At 44.0% G+C, this 23,775-nt stretch overlaps 1 protein-coding gene across 9 annotated transcripts in view; it reads right to left on the bottom strand.

Annotated features, from left to right (window-relative positions):
* The window catches only part of SGMS1 (sphingomyelin synthase 1), a 110,877-nt gene that overhangs the window by 36,163 nt on the left and 50,939 nt on the right, over positions 1–23,775 (bottom strand). For 6 of the 9 annotated variants that reach the window (XM_069795913.1, XM_069795918.1, XM_069795915.1 and 3 more), the window contains one exon: positions 571–878. The exons of the other annotated variants lie outside the window; for them this stretch is intronic. The gene's annotated coding sequence lies outside the window, so the exon portion shown is untranslated. The remainder of the gene's footprint in view (positions 1–570; positions 879–23,775) is intronic. 9 annotated transcript variants of the gene reach the window in all.

Genomic DNA, 23,775 nt, shown 5'->3' on the forward strand with positions numbered 1-23,775 from the left:
CTGGGGATATTTGGCAGCAGTTAAGGAGGGGGCTAGGAGTGGGGAGAGGTGCCCAGGATGGCAAAAGGGACAGCAGCTTGTCCCTGATTTTTAGTGTGTGCAAGCAAGCGCTGCTGCCATGCTGCGTAACTCTGATTACCTTGTATCGGGGCGCTGAAAACAAAATCTCCAAACCTAGAAACCACAGAAAAACTCCACCGTGCCTCAGTGTCTGACCATGGCGAGAGATGAACCTGTTTCACAGAAACACACCAGACCCTGGACTCAGTTCAGGGGGACAAGACAGGGGTACTCACCGGCTGGATAACTGCTGCCCCAGTTGCTGGCAGCCTAGCTGGCTTTTTTTTGGGGGGGGGGGAACAAAACCAAACAAGGAACCAAGAAACAAGAGACTAACCACAAGCTTGAGTGCCACCTTTAAAAAAAAAAAATCCCCAAAAGCCATATTTTAGGTCTTATTGTATCAGAGTCCTTCTGCTCGCTTCCAAAACACAGCCCCTGGCCCTTCACCAGCAGTCGAACACGCCTTGTAACTAAAAAGGGATCATCCAGAGCCAGAGAGCTACTCACTCATGGAAATCAGGTGGCAGATAACAGCAGCCAACTTTTCCTCTTCCCAGCTGCCAGCCAGACACGACGCTTATGGCAAGAGAAGAGGGAGACAGCAGCAAGGCCTCTGCAAGCTGAAACGTTTTACAATCCCTCTGCTGCTTCAGCAGAGCAACTCCCGGACCCGAGGATCTCGGCGGCACCTCCTTCGCGAGCTGAACTTCCTTCAAATTAAAAGTTGCCTCTCAATTTCCCCATGCCGGCAGCGTCATGCCAGGCTTCGCCAGCGCTCCTCTCCCCTCTGCTCGCCAGCCCCGTGCTGGAAGTGCCTGGAAAGGAAAAGCACAAGAGGTGAGTGGTGCACCCGAGGCAACGAAGCGAACGCTCGCCTGCCACCACTGCCGCTCCCTCCCCGGCCACGCTGTCTCGCCGCGCCGAATGCATCAGCGGCGGGTGAGAGGAGGAGGAGGAGGAGGAGGAGGAGGCGGCGGCGGCGGAGGAGGAGGAGGAGGAGGGACAGGAGCTCCAGCCCGGCTGGAGGGCTGCAGTTTCCTACCAGCGAAATAACGGCTAAAACGGGGGGAAGTAAAATTATCGTATAAATTCAGGTCTACTGATTCTTAATGTGTGCAAGTAACCCAAAGCAAAGCCTTGCATAAGTATTATGGTTGAAAGACTCAAGATGACACTGCAAAGCTGAAAGAGTCAATGCTGGGAGGAAGGATTCATTTTTCCAATATACATAAATACCAGAAGTTAAGTCCTCCCCTAAAAAAAACAAACCAAAACTCCACAACAAAAGAAGTCATATTTCACCACACTAAAACAAAGCAAAACAACAAATTCCCCAACTTTTCAATGAAGTTTTTGGCTACATCCCACCACTGCCACCAGCAGCAGAGTCCCTGGGTAGGCAGCATCACCGGACCCCTAGGGCACGCATCCAGCCTTTATCCCAAAAGGCACACCAAGGACTGGAAACACATAGGACTGAGGAAGCTAGTACCTCCTGCACACAAATACAGGGGGTGGCAAAAATGAGCAGGAAAGGAAGGTGTGAAGCATCCCTGGTGAGTGCGAGAGGGAGTGGAGGACGTCTACTGGCCGCTTGCCTCGGGACAGTGGGGAGGTCCGTGTCATTGAGTACAAAACCACAATACAAAGCAGATTGAAGCCACATGTTGGAGAGACTGACGGGATGAGCAGCGCTGGCAGAGTGTATTCCAGCAGCTTACATGAGAGCAAGGACTCTACGCAGTCCACTGGCCGCTGTAAGCAAAAGAGATACTGTCCAGGAGTGAAGTCAGAGGTGTATGAAATGGCCTGCTTCCACTCCACAGACAAAATAATGTGGGGGAAAAAAAACCCACCAAACAAAAAAAACCCAGACACCAGCATTAACAAATAGCAGCATCAGGTTTTCTGAACTCTATCCCAAGAGAGGAAACCTGTTGCCAGTAATACCGAGGAATGTGCAGAGCCACATCGAAGAAATACAGTGTAGAAGAAGTATTTTCAGAAGCCGCACACAGAAATCCTTCCATAGTAATCTTGTCATACAGAAAGCAAGAGTTTTAAAGGAGTAGTTGGTTTGGGTTTTTTTTTAATAGATACATGCCCCTAGGCATGGCCCACCAATCCTTGCTCCTAACATGCGTAGACAGCCAGGAATCATATGCAACAACGCGTTCACAAACAGCTCCTCCACCAAGTCCAGAAGCCAGAAAAGTCCATGGGTTTGTCAGTAACCTTTAAATACTGGTGAGGAGAGGGGTGGGGAGAAGGTTTCAATGAAGGAATCTGAACATCAAGTTGTATGTCTGCAAGCATCAATTCAAGGAGAACACAGTGACCATCCTGTTGTGTCAGTGAGACCAGCCAATTCCCCTGCCTTTAATTAATTTTAAGAAGTCTTTTGTTTTAAGGATCAAGAAAAAAAAGCACTTTGCTTAAATGATCCAATTTGTGCCTTTCGCAAATAGCTTTTTCCCCTAATTTAAGAATTAAAAAACACAAAGGCTCATTCTCCTTTTCCTGCAGATCATCATTAACATGGGAGCTGGCAGACCCTGGCTCAAGTGAACCAACCATCAGATTTCCTTTTTCATAGCTCTTTTAGGAAGGATTTTAACAGTTAAGCTGACTCCCCAGCCTGCTGGAAGTACAAGTCCAACTCAGTCCATTTTATTTAAAATCTGAGGAAAGACGGGATGAGCGACTAGTGAGGTCCCTGTGCCTTTTTTCCAGCAGCCTTTTAGTCATTGAGCTCCATAACACTCAACAGATGCATCTGCCCAACCTCACTCCACTTTCTAGGAGGGATTCTGGAGTAGAACTGGTAATTACTCATTACCTAAAGATTTCTTAGATGTAATTCAATCAGTACCAATTCAGTAAATTCCTCCCATTGAGCTTATATATGAGGAATTGAAGGATTAATTAGAAGACACACTACAGGCCGTGGATTCCTTGTTATGTACATAACACTCATGTCTACTTTGGGCCATTACACACCTCATGGGACAGCAGAAGTTACCTGGTGAGGACAGAGGCCAACTTAATAACGCACTTCTGACAATAAAATGCGTTCATATTTTACAAAAACGCTCTTTTATTACTCCAGCAGATCTTATCTTTGCAATTCTTTTCCCCAACGGTCCACGACTGCATGGGTTCGGCAACCTCAAGGCATGTAACGAAGCCAGCCCTGTTTTCCCACGAGTGAGGTGGGGCCAGAAGGGACAAGAGACACAGTTTGACGAGTATTACAAGTAATTAAAAGTGAGCTTTGGGAACACCTTTTCAACGTGTTTAAACATTATGCGTTTAAATATTGCATGTGTCCAGACAGATACAACTTAATACCCTGTAAAGTCCTCAACAAGTAAAAAGAAACATACTTAATAAACTCTTCCAAAGGGGTTTTTTTTTAATCCCACACACTTTGGCCAGGACATATTTAGCCTAAGGGCTAAAACGGAGGACAGCCTGAACAGATTACATCATTTTCTTTCTATAGGACTGAACATCTGGGAGTACTGCTCTCAGTTAAGTGGCTGTTGCTCTCCTTCATCTCCACCTTCCCAAATCATGCTTCAATATGAGGATGACTATCACCATAAAAATGCATGAAGAAGAGAGATGGCCACCGAGCGTTGACCTGTTTCCTTCTTTCCTGATCAGGACATGAGCTACGTGACACAACACTAGATTTGAGGTTGACTGCTGGCACTTAAGAGAAATAGCTACTGCTGAGCTTCAACAGTAACGTTTCTTGGTAATTCAAGCACCACATGCATGGGCAAGAGAACATCCTGCCAAAAGCCCTGCTGGGGAAAGGTCTTCCTTGCCTTGACAGCTTAAATCTGTCTAACCATCAAAAAAAGTGAGAGTCAGTAGGTTATATTGAGTCACCTTTTCCCTGGCCCATCAGTAAAGAAACTACATATTAGCAGATGAAATCCCGCACTGAAGGTGGGAAGTAAAGTCTAGTGCAAGTAAAAAAAACCTACTCATTCACACCACCAAGCAAACTCAACCCCAAGTCCCAAGCACTGCAACACAGAGGAGAAAACAGCAACGACGCTACCTCCAACGGAGCTGTGGGCATGGCTGAGAAACAAAAAGCACAGAGATGTAAAAAAGTTTTGGTGTAAAAAGAGGAAAGAAGCCTGACTCAGAGAAAAGAAGAAATAAATAAAAATACACCTTAAAAGCAACTGATAGACACAGAGTAATTTTACCTTCTCCCATCTCTGGAGCAAGAGACATCATAAAATAGGCAACAATTTTTAAAGCGATGCATTTTTCTCTCTTAAGTTAGTAAGCAGTTCTCCTTCCAATGCAAGGCTTTAATGAAGGAACTACATGCTTGCCTTCTCAGGAAGCACTTTTACAAGACCCAGCAGGGAGGCACATGGCTTGCTGGCTACCAAAGACCACTACCAGCACAAAAGCGGGTACCAGTTCGAAGACTGATGACTGACTTCTGTGATCAACACCCACCAGTGAGGATATGTTCGTATTGCTTTACAGGAGCAATATAAATCCATACATCCACCACACATATCCCAAAAATCTTTTAAACATTTTTTTTTCTTTTTGTCTTTTTTTCCTTCAAGTAACCTGATTCTGGTTACCGATATATCAGAAAAAAATGTGCTACAGGAGTGTAAAAAAGCTACTCTGACCTCCATTTGCTTCAAAACACTAAAACACCACGTTCAATAACAGCTCGAGGACAATTTTTTTTTTAAATTATTCAAAATATATATAACCTGTTCTCTTCAGAGCGAAACTATTTGGTCTTAACTACAATATGACTACCTGCTCATTTGAAAGGAAGCATTAGCTATTGCACTGAATCACTGTTTGGTGTAAGCATCAAACCCTCTACTTAGCATTAGTATCACAATATGCTGAACAACCCATGCCACTCTAATATTGCTGCTTATTATTCTTTCAGCGCTTTCACCCCCCAAAACAAGTGACCTAGTTTATAGCAAACTCATTGTGCAATCTGTAACACATATCTGTCCAGAGATGCTGTGAATGCAACAAATCCTGTTGCTTATTATTTATATCAAGCTTGTTATTTCTTCCGGCTCCAAGCTGGTTTTTTTAACAACTTTTCTTAAGCTGAAATGTTTTTGTAAAGAAAACACAAAATTGAGGACATGGCTGAGTTTTGAACGGCTTTGGCAGAGACCTTTCAGCACATCTGCTTTATGATCCAGAAATGAAGCACTTTGTATTAAAGATGCAAAAATGCTTATCGCTAAAACAAACCTGTGCTGGCCACCATTGCTCCACCCTGTCTTCTGAGGGTTTTCAACCAGCAAATGTGTATCTTCCCATTTGATGTAACACATGATTTTGAACAGGTCAGTAGCAAAAAAAAAAAAAAAAAAAAAAAAAAGGCACTGTGGCCCCTCCTTGCCCCCAATCTATCACCTTTCCCATTGAGAAATGACCTGAAACTTTATGTCCTGGTTTCGGCAGGGATAGAGTTAATTTTCTTTCTAGTAGCTGGTACAGTGCTGTGGTTTGGATTCAGTATGAGAAGAGTGTTGGTAACATTGATGTTTTCACCTGTTGCTAAGTAGTGTTTATACGGTCAAGGATTTTTCAGCTTCTCATGCCCAGCCAGCGAGAAGGCTGGAGGGGCACAAGAAGTTGGCCCAGGACACAGCCAGGGCAGCTGACCCAAACTGGCCAACAGGGTATTCCATACCATGGGACGTCATGCCCAGTATATAAACTCGGGGGGGTGGGGGAGGGTGGGGGGTGCAGATTGGTGCTCGGGAACTAACTGGGCATGTGAGCAGTGAGCAATTGCATTGTGCATCGCTTGTTTTGTATATTCAAATTCTATTATTATTATTAATAATAATAGTATTATTAATAATACTATTATTATATTCACATTTTATCATCATTATTATTATTATTATTATTATCATCATCATTATTATTATTTTCTTTCTTTCTGTCCTATTAAACTGTCTTTATATCAACCTGCGAGTTTAATTCTCTCCCCCATCCCACTCAGGTGGGGGAGTGAGCAAGTGGCTGTGTGGTGCTTAGCTGCTGGCTGTGGTTAAAGCACAACACTTTATTAATACATATATAATATAATATATAACAATCTGTATTACAGCATTAACAGCCATTACAACTTCTTACGTGCAAGGCTGTTAAGAATGGACAGTTGCTTTTGAAACTGAAAAAATATCATTAAATTTACTTTAATGGGGTTCTGATATGTTCTAGAAACATTAGAAAGTTGAGTTTAAAATCTATGAAGTATTTATTAAAATAATTTCCAGAAATGCCAGGTTAAGTATTTAGGTGTATCAAACACAAAGGGTGGTTCTGGAGTAGTGATGCACTCATCAGCTCCAGCAATTAAGTTTCCAGAGAGGAATGCTGTGTCATGTAACGTGTGACTCATGGAGTAATGTCCGGAGGAAACCACTCTTCTCTTTCTTTTCCTATAAAAAGCTCAACTTGCTTTTAAGTTGAGCCAAGTTACATGAACAAAAATCTCTCCTCCAACAAAGGAGCTAATTTCAGCATTGCTTGCTTGAGCACGCATGCAAGAACGAAAGTGTATTTTAAATGCAAAATGCAAAATTTTAAATTTTGCTAAGAGAATGATCGCACAACCTGGTAGCAAACCTGTGTCTTCCGGGAAACTCAGCCGAAAACATCCCCTGCTCCTCCTTCAGAAGCAAATTAAGACATGCTCTGTTGTTATATTTGAACACGTGTTTGTACTTTGACCCCGCATCAGTTTTGCAACCTCCCAATGCTTTGGCTGGCAGACCTGTTCCTAGGCTGCTCCCAGTTCACTCTCCTTCTGCCTCTGACCCTGTGCACGGTCACAGGACTCCCATGTTGCGACAGCTCTGTGGGATCACACGCACACAGGGGCATCCTCGTGCGCTTGCTGTGACTGAAACCTGTAAAAAGGATGGCAGAAACGCCAGTGGGATCCCCACGCATTCTGGAGGTCTGCCAGGACACGGGACCTTTTGCTGCCGATGAAGCGAGCCTCCGCACCAGTCGCGTTGTCCAAGCCATGCAAGCAGCTTAAATCTCTGGAGTTCTCGTCTAACTGACATCATCTCTGTAAACGGATAAAATTGGTCATTTTGCTCATCCTGTGTGTTTCCCTGGGCTGCAGGGTGTGTACATCCTTCTGCTGTTCCTGGTTAAATGCCACGGTTGCCCTTTAGATCATCGGAGAAACACACGGATTTTCTCAACAGCAGCTCTGCCATTAGAAGCTGGGGTTACTCCGCAGAGTCTAACACCCAGCACCTCTCTAGAGGCGAGAATAGAGAAAAAAGAGGTGGCACACTGTGTTACTGCAGTTCACTTTCATACAGGAGATGTACAATCAGATACCCAGTTCAAAGCAAGTGTTTAATACCCCTGCGGTCACATTTTAACCTAGGAGAGTGAAGCTTTCCATAAAAGAGAAAAATAGAAACAAGACACCCTTTTCAAACTCACTGTCTCAACTAGAAGGACATTTTTCACACGGCAGGGTGTTATCACACATGACTGCATCCCGCACCCAGCTACAGCACTCCCAGCTTGTGAAGTGCTGCTCCTATTCTCTGATCCACTTAATTTTTCCTCTGAGAAGTCTCATTACCCAGGTGTGTCAAAATCCTCTGGCTAAAGAAGTCACCGCCTCAGAACATCAATTTGGTTGTATTTCTTCCAGCTCCAAAATTTCAACCCAAAGGCCTCCAACAGATTGTTTCCTCACCAGATACTGTAATGGGACACTGACTGGTAGCACCATTGACTTTTTCCAGCAAAGAATTAATTTCTTTTTTGTTTGCCCCAGATGTTGCTACAACGCTGCTGGTTTTGTATACCAGTAGTTTGGCACATATCAGGTGCTCTGGCTTCCTTAAAGCTTTTGACAGATCTACTTGGTCTTATCCAGAAACGTGGCACGTAAGGATGGGTGCCAGCTGCTGCCATCATCCAAGGAGCAATCAAGAACCTTTCAGGAAAATACCCTTGCTTGTTTTAAGTATAGCTGGCTGGATATAGCAAGTCACTAATTTATCATGCATAAACAGAGCCAAAATGTCCATACTTGGGCTTATGCAGAGCACTGCAAGGCAAATGCTTTTCCTTTCAGAAAAAAGAAGAGTTTATACTGAATGCATATTTCATTAACCCATGGTACCACCTGCTTGTAGGCCTGCCTAGTAATCCCTATGTTAAAACAGTGAAGTTTGAAATTGTACGAATGTTGATCTCTACGCCAAGGAGGGGCAGAGACATGAATGAGAGACTTGGCTATTTCCTCCGATTTCCTCTTTCAGCAGCAGCACACAACCCTTCTGCAAATACCAAATTCATGCTGTGCTGATGCTCTCTCTTGCTCTTCAAAGGAGTTTCTTATTAATTTGAAAGACCTAAAAGAACCCAACACTTTCCAGTATAAGCAAAATTAGCATCTTAAAAAAATAAAGTAATAATAAAAAAAAAACCAAACCACCAACCAAAACCCAAAAACTGAAGTGAGAGTTAATACGCGATCGTGTTTCGTGCTAGAGGTCAACAACACGGCTCCTGGGTGTGGAGGGGGCTTTTTCCTGTTAAAGATAAACTAACCCAGTCTCCACATCCTGAGTATTTGTTTGCACACTGGAAGAGTCGCACAGAAGCAAACCAGAGAGAAATCCAACTCCTTAATTTGCAATATATTTTTGCGGCACCTCAGCAGGATGGTTAATTATCCCAAACGCATGACCTACACCTGCTGTTCATGCAATGAGCATCTTCTGTCTTGTACCCAGGTAGCAGACCCACAACAATGTATACGCCACTCAAAGACTCTGAAGATGAAACATAAGCCAGTTATTGATTAATCACTGCCTCAGGCTCCCTTTTTCTCCTACGTAACTGAAAGTAAATATTCACAGGTTAAATGGCACTGACTAAGACATAGCCACCTATCCAATACCTTACTCATTAATAAGCATGATGTGGCTTAATATTGCAAATTAGGGCTTCAAATATCCACTTCCTCCATCTCAAGGGCACAGGGAACAACACAACAGAAGCGATAAAGTGCTATTTGCGAGGACCGCAGGGTGTTGTATTCCCAATATCCTGTGTCGGTGCAGCTGGTGTTATCACCGCTTCACACACAGGTGAGCCGTACAATCCCATCACCGCAACACACATCCTCTTCTCATGACTTCCACCCGCAGCACACGGTGAGCGCCACAAAGTTACCTGGGTTCAAAGGATGACCAGATGAATTCAAAGCAGTAAAGAAGAAGAAATGACACTCAGGAAGCCTGAGCCATTAATCACTAAAGTATCAAAGGGCTTACTGGGGAAGTGTGTTTCTATGCCCCCTTACGCTCCTCCCAACAAAGGGGGAACGTACATCAATAACACCACAGGCACTGGCTGGTTTTGGTATAACTCAAAATCTAACCGTACTTGTATCTCTATCAATTACCAAAGGGTGATAAAAATGTTCCCAGTCTTTATTTTCAGGCACTGGCCTGTTAGACCTTGTTTTTATAACTTTGACTGCTGTGATGCATATGAGAAACAAGAAGGGACAAAGACCAAAGTGCTCACTGCTTAGCTCAGGCTTTGTGCTCCAGGCCCAGGAGGCTTGGCTGTCCTACAAGGCAAGCGTATAATGCTTCCTGGGGGAAGCGTCACTTGGCTACAGAAGCAAAGGGTACGACCACAGGACGCAAAATATGGCAAGGTGCAAATGCGGAAAATATTAAGAGATTCTCTTACATCAAAATTACAAAAGACCAGCACTATCTTCTGCTTCCATCTGCTTGTTTAAAGATGGGACCTTTGATTGATTTATGGGTTTTCCCTCTGATGAACACACTTGCAGACTGGGCAGTCATTTCCTCTAGTCCAGTTTATTCCTATAGGAAGTACAAGCATCAGTCCTGTGTCAGCATTAAAAATGACAGCCTGGTCCTTCCACCAGGACCACTAAAACTCTGCTTCCTAGCACACATATCCCCCCCAAAATTCAGTATTTACTAAAATCCCAATTCATGATATTTCTTGCATGTATGCTTTCCTACAAGCACCTGAATTTGTGCCTTTGACTACAATGCTGAGCATTAAGTTGAACAGGGACCTGAGGGAACTTCATCCTGCTCCCACCCAAGCCAAGTCTCAGCAGCTTTGACCACAAAAGGCATTTTGCACACCAGACAGAAGCTGAAGCCTGTGTTTTCCAGCACATTTTGAGTTCTGCTTAAGTGCAATATCCATCCACATCAGATGAGGCTCGATGCATATCAAGTTCTAAATCTCTTCAGGAGTTATGTACTTTAGAAGGATGAACACACATAGATTTGATTTGCAAGTAAGTAGCAGATTTCATTTCAACTCACTTCCTATTGATATGGTTAGTTTTAATGACCAAGGATATGTCCACAGCCTATATATAGCCTTACTAGAGAAACTACTAGGAGTTCTCTCAATACTAAAAAACCCTAAAAGTATATTTACGCTGTAAATATACTATGCTATAGCATACACAGAGCAGCAATTGCTAAATCAAGCCATGGCCAAATACCTTTCCCCTGGCATTCATCAAATGTTTTTTGGCTGGCACTCTACCGTGTTCACACTTGCATTTCTGTTGTTGACACCAATCACAACAGAAAGACTATGTACATCTTTTCAAGCCACTCTGAATTCAGTATTGATCCTGCAAGTCCCCATATGATCAAAGCATAGATAAGGGGAATCATTCTGCTTGATACCCTGCTGCCTCTTGGTTATTCTCGGTGGATTAGCCAAACTCAGAAATAACTGGAGCTGATTCTGTGCAAGCTGGGTGGGGTAGATGTGTATATATCAAACTGTGGACACCACCATCCTTCCTGTGCTTTCAGAATCTTGAGTCAAAGGAACTGCCCATTTCTTTTTAAAGACCTTTCTTAACTACTCCGGAAGGATGACATTACTTGGATATTATTGTGCTGCGCACTACGATTTCCCAGAATAAGAAGAGATTAGTTTCTTCCCCATCCACACCAAAGAGGACTAATCCAGAACAGTATTTCCGCAGACCTTCCACTGACTTAAACATTATCACTATCAGAGGTTTTATCCCTGCAAATACAGATCACAAAAATGCAATTCTGAATAGGGACTACAAAAGGGTAAAGCTAAATACTTGAGCTTTCTAGAGAAGTGGACTTGCTTTCTTGCCCTGTTTATTTATGCAGTACTGTTAGATTTGCTTGATGATTGGCATTTCTGAAAAAATACAGTGCTCAAATACAGAAAACCTGTCCTTAAACCAAAAGTACACAGTCTTATTTTGCAAACTATCCTACAAGCACAATATAGACTATTCAATCTACACTTTTATAGAATTTTCATCCAAATTCATTATTTTAGATTTAGACTGAGCACAATAAAAATGGAAAGTCTTGAGCAGTTTTTGAGAAGCCAGAGCTCTGAATTGCTTAGAAAGCCAAAACCGAGTTGAAATTCAGTTTTACTATCATGAAATCACTTCCATAGTGCAATAACAATGGGGGGAGAGGGCCGAGGGAGAAGAAAAAGCCTCTCTGCATCACCTATGCAAATCACTGTAAAATTTTAAGTTTGCTGCAGCACCTCTCAAATGGCTGTGAGGAGGGGACAAGCAATCCCTGAGCCCCGATGCTGTGCATGCAAGCAGCTGATGAGACAGTCTTGCTGGCTTATTAAAGAACCATTGTCCTCAAACCTAAAGGCTTTCATCAACTTGTTTCACAGGTCCTTTCTAAAATACCACCCTAGTGTTTTAACACCTTCATCCCCCAATACAATCCTATAATTAAAAGTTCACAGCTTTGTGGGGGTGTTTGTTACTGGATTAGTTAAACAGAAAAGGCCATTTACCTTCACATGCTTCCTGTCCTTCCCAGGCAGTAATTTTCACTCACTCTTCAGACCCCCCTTCTCACTGAGAGGAGAAGAAAGGAATGCTTCATCTTGTGTATTTGGTTTTGGTTTGGCTCAGATGAAGAGATTCCTTCAAAAGCAAACACTCTTGCAACGTCACAGGGTGTATATATATAGACACATGCCAGAGGAGAAGGAGAAAGAAATACAGCCCTTCTGTAGGTACTCAGTTACATTAGGAAAGACGTAAGTAGGGGAGAATATAAGAAGAAATATTTATTTTTCTAAAGCTGCATGCACAGTGTTGACTCAGACACTAAAGCCAGGTTGAATGATCCAAAATAAATACTGCACCCATCCAATAATAGAGAGTTTCTCACATATTCCTGGCTTTTGTCAGAAGACGTGCTATTTCTGCTCGGCAAAGACTGCCATCCTGGCAGCTCACACGCACTTTTGCATGTCCAACTAAACTTCAGGAAAGCCACCTTCCCTCACGCACCTGGAGGTGCGTATGCAGATATAGAAGCACCTGCAGGGCATTATGGGGAAAGCTCTCACACCATTTCTGGGAACTCTGCACCCTTGGGTGCCTGTCTGTAGGGCCCGTACACCACTGTGCAGCATGGGGAACAGGCAGGAGGTCTGCCTGCACTCGCAGGGCTATGATCTCTGCGATCATGGAGAAGGGATGGGATAACTCACACGACTGGATAAGCGGACTTTCACCACCCTGGTATCTGCTGAGGGACAACACAGCATGGCAGAAGCAATTGAGGAGATTTCTGGAGTGCACTGATGATAATTTCCTAACACAGGTGATCAAGGAGCCAACAAGGAGACGTGTTCTGCTGGACCTCATACTTACAAACAAGAAAGAACTGGTCAGGGATGCGAAGGTCGGAGCAGCCCTGGCTGCAGTGACCATGAGATGGTGGAGTTCAGGACCCTGAGAGGAAGGAGCTAGGGAAAAAGCTGCATCACAGCCCTGGACTTCAGGAGAACAGACTTTGACATCTCAGGGATGTGCTCGAAGAATCCCATGGGATACAGCCTTGGAGATAAGACAGGTCCAGAAGAGCTCATTGATATTAAAGGAACACCTCCTCCAAGCTGAAGAATGGTCCATCCCAACAAGCAGGTAATCAAGCTGAGGTGGCAGGAGACCTACAGAAAGGAGCAAGGAGCTCCTGACCAAACCCAAGTGCAAACAAAGTGCAGCAGCTGGGGCAGGTGACCCAGGATGAATCTGGGAACACTGATCACACAGGGATGGGGTTAAGAGAGCCAAAGCCCATCTGGAGTTGAATCTGGCGAGGGATGTGAAGGGCAACTCTAAGACTGACCTTCAGGAACTGCAGGCCCCTGAGACCACAGGGGAAGTCCAGAGCAAAGAAGACTTACCCTTAGTAGAAGAGGATCGGGTTAGGGAACAGCAGACTGGATATACACCAGTCCATGGGACCAGATGGGATGGACCCACGAGTGCTGAGGGAGCCGGCTGATGTCATTGCGAGGCCACACTTTATTTCTTTGAACAGTCATGGCAATTGGGAGAGGTTCCTGATGACTGGAGGAAAGCAAATGTTACTCCTGCCTTCAAGAAGGGCAAGGAAATGGATCTGGGGAACTGCAGGTCAGTCAGCCTCACTTCATCCCTGGGAAAGAGCAGTTAATTCTGGAAACCATTTCCCATCATATGAAGGACAAGAGGGTGATCAGGAGTAGTCAGCATGGATTTATGAAGGAGGAAAATCACGCTTCACCAGCCTTACCTCCTTCTGTGATAAAACAACTGGCTTGGTGGATGAGAGGAGTGCAGAGGATATTGTCTGTCTTGACTTTAGTAAGACTTTAAACACTGTCCCTTACAACAACATCAGACAAGCTGGCAAAGCATGGACTAGACAAGTGGACAGGGAGGCAGACTGAAAACTGGCTGAGCGGTGAAGCTCAGAGCGTTGTGATCAGTGGCACAAAGTCCAGCTGGAGGTCAGACACTAGTGGTCTACCCGTGGGTTGGTATGAGAGCCAATATTGTTTAACTTCTTCATTAATGACCTGGATGATGTGCAGAGTGTACCCTCAGCAAGTTTGCTGATGATGCAAAACTGGGAGGAGTGGCCAATACACCAGACAGTCACATTGCCACTTGGATGAACTTTGACAGGCTGGAGCAAAGGGCAGACAGGAACCTCATGGTGTTCAAACAAAGAAAAGGCAAAGTCCTTCACCTGGGGAAGGATGACCCCAAGCACCAGTACAGGCTGGGGGTTGACAGACTGGAAAGCAGCTTTCAAAGAAGGACCTGTGTTTGTGGATATCAACAAGCTACCATGAGCCAGCAATGCACCCTCAGAGCAAAGAAGGCCACCAGCATCCTGGGCTGGAATTAGGAGGAGTGTTGCCAGCAGGTGAAGGGAGGTGATCCTTCCCATCTGCTCAGTACTGGTGAGAACACACCTGAAGCACTGGGTCCAGTTCTGCACTCCTCAGTGCAAGAGACATGGACATACCGGAGAGACTCTGGCAAAGGGCCACTAAGATGACTAAGGGACTGGAGCATCTCTCCTGTGAGGAAAGGCTGAGAGAGCTGGGACTATTCAACTGGGAGAAGAGAAGGCTCAGGGGGGATTTTAATCAATGTATACAAATGCCTGAAGGGAGGGTGCAAAGAGGAAGGAACCAGGCTCTTCTCAATAGTGTCCAGTGACAGGACAAGATGGCACAAACTGAAACACATCAGACCATAAGAAAAAACTGGCTTACTGTGGGGGTGATTGAACGTTGCACCAAGTTGCCCAGAGAGGTTTTGGAGCCTCCATCCTTGGAGATATTCAAAACCTAACTGGACATGGTCCTGGGCAATCAGCTCTATGTGACCCTGCTTGAGGAGGGCGTGCTGGACAAGATGACCTCCAGAGGTCCCTGCCAACCTCAACCAGCCTGTGATTCTGTGATCATTTTGCCAGTTCATTTGCACACCCAAGATATCATTTATGATAAAGATAAACACAAGTATTCAGAAGAAGCATCTCAGTCCTGTCTAAGGAACCACCCATGGCAGAAACCCGCAATGTCAGTGTTGACAGATCACATGCCACCTCAGCAAGAGACAACTAACACGTGCCATATCTTACTCTTGAGGTTGAGATTCAGTTTCCAGTACTTGCTAGCTCGCCTTCGCTATGGTTTGGCTCAAATTCTCCTTTCTCAATGCAACACAGGGGTCAGAGACTGGGAACTATAACAGATAAGTCAGGAGGTGTTTCATCAGACTGCCTGGTACCATCAGATTCCTTAAAGCTCTCTTACAGTCTCCATATCCCTCAAGTGTTGTCGTGTCCCCCCCCTTTTTAACATCAGCTTTTTGATCAATGCTTTTAAAAACCCCTTAGCTCTACAAATGCTCTGTGTCACCTCTAAAAACCAGAGGATGACTCTCCTCTTTTATAACAAAGCAAGAAGAGTCAGACATGGATACCCTCTAGGTTTACTAGCTAAAATCTTCATTGACTTGGCAGATATTTACTTCTTGCTGGTGTAAGAGAACAGAAGTCCGAACAATTTTGATTTTAAGGCCAAGAGATAAATTAAAGTTGTAATTTCTTTAGATCTCCAACATTCCCTGTTCCCACAGCTGGAGGTAGTCTGGCAAAAAGAGGCCAGTGGAGGTCATCATTAACAGAGGGGCGTACAAGGCTGATCCTATCTACTAAGATTTCACCCTAAAAAGAAGTTCAGGAACAGGGAAGTCTCCGTGTGGAATTCAGGTTTTTGTACAAAAGCTCAAGATAAAACACGTTTCTATCCAACCATTAGCGCATTTGTCTTGACTGGTTCTCAGTTTAGCACACCTCCTCCTCCTTTTCCTCTCTTTGCAAATGGAGCGAGCACGCTGGGGGCTGAGAAGGGAGAAGCAGAGCACAGCTGAGATCTACCATGACAGCTGTCACATTTGTAGCCAGAGCACTTGCGGTCTCTTCACCCAGCAAAAAAAAAAAAGACAACACTACTATTTTAAACTGACTCGCTGCATTTGTTCACAGGGATTTGAAGGCCATCCACAATTCTGGCTTCTTGCCATGGGTATTTTTCAACGTTAGCCTTGTGTCATCAAGTCCCATGCTGAGACCCACAGAGCGCCCCAGGTTGCAAGTGACTTCTGGGGGTCAGCCAGTCTAGCCCCTGCTCCAAGCTGGGCTAGCTCTGAAGCTTGGTCAAAAGTACATTTTCTGGTAGGGTCTACCACTCTAAACAATACCGTATTTCATACTGGAGCTAGGGAAGGTTTTTAGAGACTGTTCCATTTGTAGCTGCCAAGCTAGATTTTAGTAAACGCAATAGATGCACAAAGAGACAGCACTGATCTCCTGGTCTTAACAGGGGCTCAGATTCTCAGCCCACCTACAGTTTTGTCTTTAAAAATCCCGCAGCTGTGAATATGAAAATTAGACCAGCATCTCAAAACATCAAAGCAACTCATCCTAGTGAGGCTAAGGAGTTAGTTTCTTCACACCTGCAGCACTCTTAGCACACAAGAAACCCCATTTATATGGTACTTTTCTCTTGGGTGGTATAAGCTACTGTTTCATACTGAATTAAAACCGGTAACGCAGAACCAACTGAACACAGAAGTAACTACAGAATTCTCTCTGGACTTGGAACGGAAAAGAGAGGCTGCTAATTACAGCCTAACTCATCTCCTCACTGCCATAAAAGCATTAGCAACTCTGCCTTTACAATGTGCATTGGCACTGGTGCTTAGTTAAATTAGGGATTTTGGTTCTCATGAAAGGAGCTGGAATGGCAGCACCCCCAAACTCCATCTCCCCTGGGAAAAACTGAAGATAGGTTGTTCTCCATAACCAAACCGCTCTCAGTTACACCCAGTCAATTAATCTGCCACTTAATCTCACTGTTAGTGGCCACCACCACTAGGAAGCCATCCAATTTAGGCTGCAGGCAATGGAGAGAAGCCTCAGAGAGGGACTGCTATTTTTATGTAATACTGCCATGAGCTGCTTTAATGAACAGAACCATATTTTCTTGCCTGAAGGCTGGTAACACCAAGCCTCTACGTTTGTGTTTCATCTTTTTGATACTCTTGGCACTCAATTTAGGTAAAGAGTAGCTCAGATTATTTCTAAGCAGTACCGTGCAGCAGGTTTCAGGGCTATTTACTGGTAAAAGCAGACACTTGGGTCCAGTCAGAAAGCTTTTGTACATGCTAACCTGCTTGCAAAGCCAGTTGCCTTCCACAGTAATGGAGTGGCTCCTCTACAAGAGTCACATTCAAGCTGTGAGACCCCAGCACACTGCATCTGGCATTCAGACACAGCAGCCACTCTGCAAAACAAACAGTGATACTGGGATATCCAGCACATTACTGGTTTGTGAGATCCACCCATCAAAGCAGCCTGGGCTGTTGTTGCTCGCAGAATCACGAACATTTTTCTGAAGTTTCAGGAGTATCATGGGTATCAGAGGAAAAAAACAAAAACAAAGGTGCATACACACACACACATAGAGAGAGAGGTATATATGGAAACAGTATAGCAGCCAAGAGGAAGCCAGGACTCCATCCTGCCCCAAAGAAGCAGAATATGTGATATCCAGGCTCCAGCTGAGGCAGCTACAACCTGTCCCCTCACATTTATTTTCTGAGTGGTCCCGAATCAGAAAAGCATAAACTCATGCCCAGGGAACATATTTATACCAACATGAATGATGAACAACATAAAACCAACATAGCATAGCCAGCCTTTTCATTATAGGCTCACCCAACAGGAACCTTGTTATAGTTTTGGATCATTCATCTAGTTACAAAAATTATGGCGTTACTTCCTTAAATACACCGTGCAACAGGACAGCAAGACTAAGACAGACACAGTAGCTTTTTCTCCTGGGTAAGAAAGGCCACAGGACTTCCTGTGATTAACGATGTTATAAACCCGAGAAGATTTTGGCAGAAAAGACCTACATTATTTATGAATTGCTTGCAATATCAAGATGTTCACCATCAGCCTCTGTAAGTCACTGCAATGCTTAGTTGCTCTTGCTGTTAAGAGCATGACTACTCATTAATACAGCGGAAGACCATATTTGTTACACCACTAAGTAAAGGAAAATTCAAGTTTCCACAGCCACCATGCATCTCAAAACAGTAAAAAAAGGAGCAAAAACCTAACAAGATCTGGTGCCCTCCCTAGTGCCATGCTGAGAAGCTCTGCTTACTCAGTTTGTCTTCAGCATCCAAAAATGGACCATGGCTTTCCAGGGCTTTCGGTGCTAAATGAAAGCTGACTGCAGAAAATTCACTGGTAAATGTTTATTAGCGGTTGCCATTCTAATTTTAGCCTCTGGACATTTTTAGGGCCAATTAAAAAAAAGACCAAAACCCAAGAGACCAAATAATCCACATAGGAATTCTCTCCTGGCTGTGCTATTTCAAAAGTAATTCTGAGATCCAGGGATTTTTTTTTTTCTTCCTTAAATCAACTTCTTGCACTGAAAGCATTAAATTATACCACAATGTCAGACTGGACTGTGCAAGAAAGCAAGCCTCTTGGAAAGGACGGAGACATGGATTCCCATGGGAAATAACAGTTTCCAATACAAATACTTCAGCAGTATTATAATTCATAGTGGAAAGCAGAAACCCCTATTTCTTTGCCTTTCCATGTTGAAGGGTGTGGGACTCTAGGAATAGAGAGGATTACCCCATGGCAATACACTCTGTATAAGCTTTTCTCCAGGCTCATATGGGCTCCATCAGTCCCTGCAGAGCTGTTTCATCCACCCAAACTCTCAAGAAGTGTTCAAAAAACTTCTCCTCAAGCCTTAATTGCATCTTCATGCATCAAAACCAGATACACTGTCATGGTTCAACAATAATTTTCCTACCCAGGCCTACTCCTTCCACTTCTACCAGCAGAAGAGACCAAAAAGACCTTAACAGAGGCAATTGCTCAAGCCCTATCCTGTGCAGACCAGACTACCCAATGTTCATAGCAGCAGCTTCAGGACAGATTCTTTGTGCAGCTGATACTACCTGCAGATGCTCTCACCACGGTGGTACATGAGGTTGTACCGTGGACCAGAACTAGTCCAAGATCTCCAGGTAGAAGCACAGATGCAGATCTACTGGAGAGCAGATGTGTTCTTCTTTATTTTCCTTCCCATAAAGGTAATTCCTTAGGTGCAACCCATACACCCTAGGGGTGTGTTTTGGATAGTTTCGAGGCCAACAGAAAACAAAACAAATTCGCCAGTCGCTGGGGCATGCAGCTGCCTGCAAGGATGAACTTCACCTGCAGATAGTACCATGCTGTTGCCAAAAGGCTTCCCCAGTAATTCTGACCATGTCAGGACCTATCCTTATTCCTGGGTCAGCCATGTCCAAAAAAAGTAGTGAGGAACAGTACTCCTGGGTCTCACAACTCTGGCACTCTTGGCTGTACTATAGCCTACAGTCTTCTCTCTTCTTCCAAATTATCACCAGTCCAAGTAAGAAACATGTCCTTAATTTAGCTTCCCTCTCCAACCTACAAGCTCACCGCAGACTGATGGAGTCCCAGAAGCTGAATGATGCATCTTTCTATACTTTCTGAAGCCAACAGACTCTTCAATTTGAGCCAGATATGCTGCCTGTTATACTAGCTGCTACTTGTTTTGTTCTACCTGCTATGTGAACAGGCATTTCCTTGTAAAATGAAAGCTAAATTCCCCTATTGCAAGTCTGCAGGGTGCGCGTGAAGGCAAAGCAACGGCAGATGATGCCTTTTCCCTTGACCTACGGCTCAGAAAAGGGACTGTTCTCTGGGGAAATTAACCCTGCCTGTCTGGGTCCAAAGAAGTCCTCTCCTCATCTCACTACTCCAAAAGGTGACCGGCATCCCTCTGCCTTTCTAATCCAGGTGCCCTGCACCATCTCTTTCCTGGATACCTTTGAGGCCTTGAACAGGGCACGGGGACAGTATAAGAAATATGGGAACCTACAGATCCTTATGGGATCTCTACACAGCCATTTTGTAGCCAGAATCAACTACAGTGACAACACACGCATAATCAGAGGCAGATCTACAGGACAAGATGATAGGACACAGTGGTACCTGTGACTTGGTCATCTCGAAACCCAAAGGCAACGTGCACTATTCCCAATTTCACAGCTGCTCCCAGCACCCACAGTGGCACTACCATGGGAAACCATCTCACAAGATGCTGATGCTGGGGCTGACAGAGCTGACCCCTCTGCTCTGGGGGTTTCCCTCTGGCACAGTACTTCCTAAACAAGGGAAGAGACCATGGCAATTCTCCCCAGAGAGAGGATGTTAGCAGAGGCTGAGCACAGCACCTAGAGACCTCATTCCTTATCTGTGCTGGTGTAAGACCTTGTCCTCCCGCTGTGTCAGAGCTGTAGTTCGGTTACTGAGGACACAGTTTGGTTTGAGGGTTCTCCTCCTCCCTTGTTTTTTTTTAAACCAGAAACCTACATACCCATAGCTCCAAAAATAAAAAGCTACAGCAGACAAAGACCTTCACAACACAGCAAAAACTTAAGTACATCATCAGTACAAATGCACTTTCTCACATAGTAATTAAAAAACTCAACAGTAGCAATGAAGTGCAATAATAAAATCTTTAAATGAGCCTCGGTCTTTAGAGGCAACACCAGTTAAAAGCTACCTACATGACAAGTTACAGCTATTTGTTGGGGGGAAAAAAGTGCCACCTGCTCACAACATTTCAGATTCAGTTCCTCATTTAAATTTAAGAATCCTGTATTAATTGAATATGCCACATATCACAGTCCTCCTCTCCCCAGCTCCAACTTTTCTAACACTGCAATCTCCGGTTTCCTCAGGTCAGTACCTTGTTTCTGTACAACAGGCCTAAGACTTTTTAGCAGTGGTGTAGTAGTATTTTGCATAAGATAATACACAGGAAATAGCTTATTGTTAACCATTTCCTTTTCAAGATAGACTAAAAGTCAGCAGTTTAGCATGTAAAAGTAATCACAGGCAGCTTACGAAACATGGCTGATAAGCGTGAGCAGCAGGAGATACTGTAGGTCAGAGGCACGGACACGTCAGGCTTTCATTGGGAAAAAGAAGCAGCTTACCTTGCAAGGTAGCTGATAGTTTTTAATCTCAGCTACATGAATGTATAATTCAATTATCTACCTATTAAATATTGCACAGTTACTTAAAATTATTAAAATGGCAAAAATCTGGTTACAGTGTAGCCGCCCTCTGACACAGAACCCATGTCTACACAAATATTCCCATCTCCAAAGGAGGTTAACCCACCTGCCTCTGAACATAGGTACAATTTTTTGTCCTCAAAGGCAAACTTGTTATTATTTGTTTTAATAATCTTTAATTGTGGACTTTAAACTCCTCAACTTTCTTTTGACACTTCTTTTGTTTCCAACACAGTCACCAGCTGCATACGCTTAATAACATTTGCATTACAGCAGCTTGACACATCGTACCTGTATTACGCTGCTCTTTATTTCTTCAGCACACTGCAAGCTCAGATCTTTTTCTTTAGCATGACTTCTCCCCTACCACCATGAAAGCCTGGCCTGTTTGGGAAGGGCTCCCGAACTCTCTCTGCTTCCAACTAGCATTTGCAAGGTTAACAATATTACCCAAACAAGGGAACAAAAAAAGCACCAAAAAGCATGTAGACTATTTTTTGGTACTGACTGGGCTAAAAATCTACCACCAGCAGGTTCTACTGAATGAATCCTTAATTTTGCCTTTTTTGTTAGAAGTCTTTTGTACAGGAGTTTGCTCTGAAGATACACTCACAGACATGCACAAATGCACTCTCAAAACAAAATAGTTCTCGCATACACTGTCATCCTCAGAAAGGTATAGCATTTCTTTACACCGCTACGTCAAAGCTACTGCAATCAGTAACTAAAAGACAGGCCAACTGCTTTTTCTGCCTAAGCAATTTATGCTTAAATCATCATAACCTATGCAGAAAATGTAGGGGGAAAAAGTAAAGTATGACTTAATAAACTCTTGCTGATTCCGGCTGCAAACAGGCTTGCTTTTTTCCGGCCATTACAGAAGAGGGATTTTTCTCCCCCACCACTTTCAGTTGTCACAAGCAGCCTATTGTTTGGATTTAGCCATGCAGCACTCCTGATGCAAACCCACAGCTCACGTTAGCACGCTGGACTGCATGTAACTAAAAATCGAACAGAAGGCAATTCAGTCCCATTACAATAAGAACAGTGCTTTGTACTAAATACCTGTTCAGAGCAAACAGACATACATACCCTGCTTTGGCACAACTACAGAAGACAGTGTCCGTCCATACCAGAGAAGTCTTGCAATACTTCCAAATATCCAGATGCCTGTACCTATGTTGTATACCAGATGACAGCTTAGCAGCCTGTTAAGAGCACACACCATGCAGATCAACTGCCCCAAATCCAGGAAGCCAAAAATAGCTCAAGACTACATCTCTATGCCTCCCAGCACAGAAACACCACGGTAGCATTCTCTTTCATTCAAAAACCAATTCAAAATCGGTTGGACACACCAAATGAGTCATCTCCATGCGCTGGTACCTTAACTCTGAAAACTCCTGCTCCGTCCCTCTGCTAAGGGAACTGAAAAGCCGTGAACTCACTTGTGCTGTGGCAACAGCAAATGCAAATCCTGTCACACTGCAAAACTTCAGCACAGTCTCCTCTAGCACACATGAACTACATGCGCTCACAACCACCCTTTTTTTTTCCCCAGGAATAAACTAGGTTTCTGAAAGCTGTTCCCTCCCCTAAAGCAAAAATCAAATTGGCAGGGCAAAGTTTAGCCAGACTTACATTGCTTTAGTAGGATTTGTACTAGCTGTGCTTTATGGCACTTAGAAAACGGGCCTGGAAGGGTTCAGAAACAGTGTGCAAGAAGAGGTTCAAGGTCTCTCACATACAACTGCAAAGACTATACCTACTGTTTAAATTAGGTGAGGAGCTACTGTATTTGCAGCCTTGAGTTTCAGGCTAACCAAATCATACCCCTGCTGTTTTAATACAATAAAGTTAGCAGTGGATATGTAGGCATATTAGGAATATCAGCATATCTGAAAGCAAAACCATGAGCTTTTCTTGGGAGAAACGTCAGATATTTCTAATTAAGATGCAGCTTGTAACTGCATATAACAATCAGAAGTTAAAAAACAACCGGTGGGGGGTGGGGAGGAAGAAAAAAAGAAAACATCACCTAACAAGTTTCCAGCAGCAACTGTGTGAATTGTAAGACCAGAAGTGCAAATCTAGCTTTGGTGAGAATTTTACCTCCGAGCCCAAGAGGTGCTTGCAGGGTGTCTACCTGCCGTTTGCAAAAACTTCTCAGACGAGCTTCAATATTCTGAATGGCAAACAAAGAGTAAAAGCCCCAACCGATACTTCCTGCATGTTGAGAAGTTAGAGTGGGGAGCTTCTAGTTTTCTGTGTGGTGGGAGTGTTGGTTTTGTTTTGGAGTGTTTGCTTGTGTTTTGTTGTGTTGTTTGGGTTTTTTTTAAAGGACAGTTTGGGTTACCATGTGCAAATAATTTTAGAGACTGAAAACTCTGCAACCTAACCTTCACTTACTTAGGAGCAAAGCAAGTCTAATCCCACAGTCAGGTTATTCTATCTGGTAGCAAAGCAAACGAGCTAAAAATGAAGGAAAGGGAGAGTTACCATGGGATACCAAGATGCGTCACTTCTCTTGGCTCTCTTGGTGCCACGTGACATCTCAGCCATGAGTGAAGAACTCAGCAGATGGGATAGAA

The sequence above is a fragment of the Haliaeetus albicilla genome, chromosome 11 (assembly GCF_947461875.1).
Source record: "Haliaeetus albicilla chromosome 11, bHalAlb1.1, whole genome shotgun sequence".
Classification (NCBI taxonomy): Eukaryota; Metazoa; Chordata; class Aves; order Accipitriformes; family Accipitridae; genus Haliaeetus; species Haliaeetus albicilla.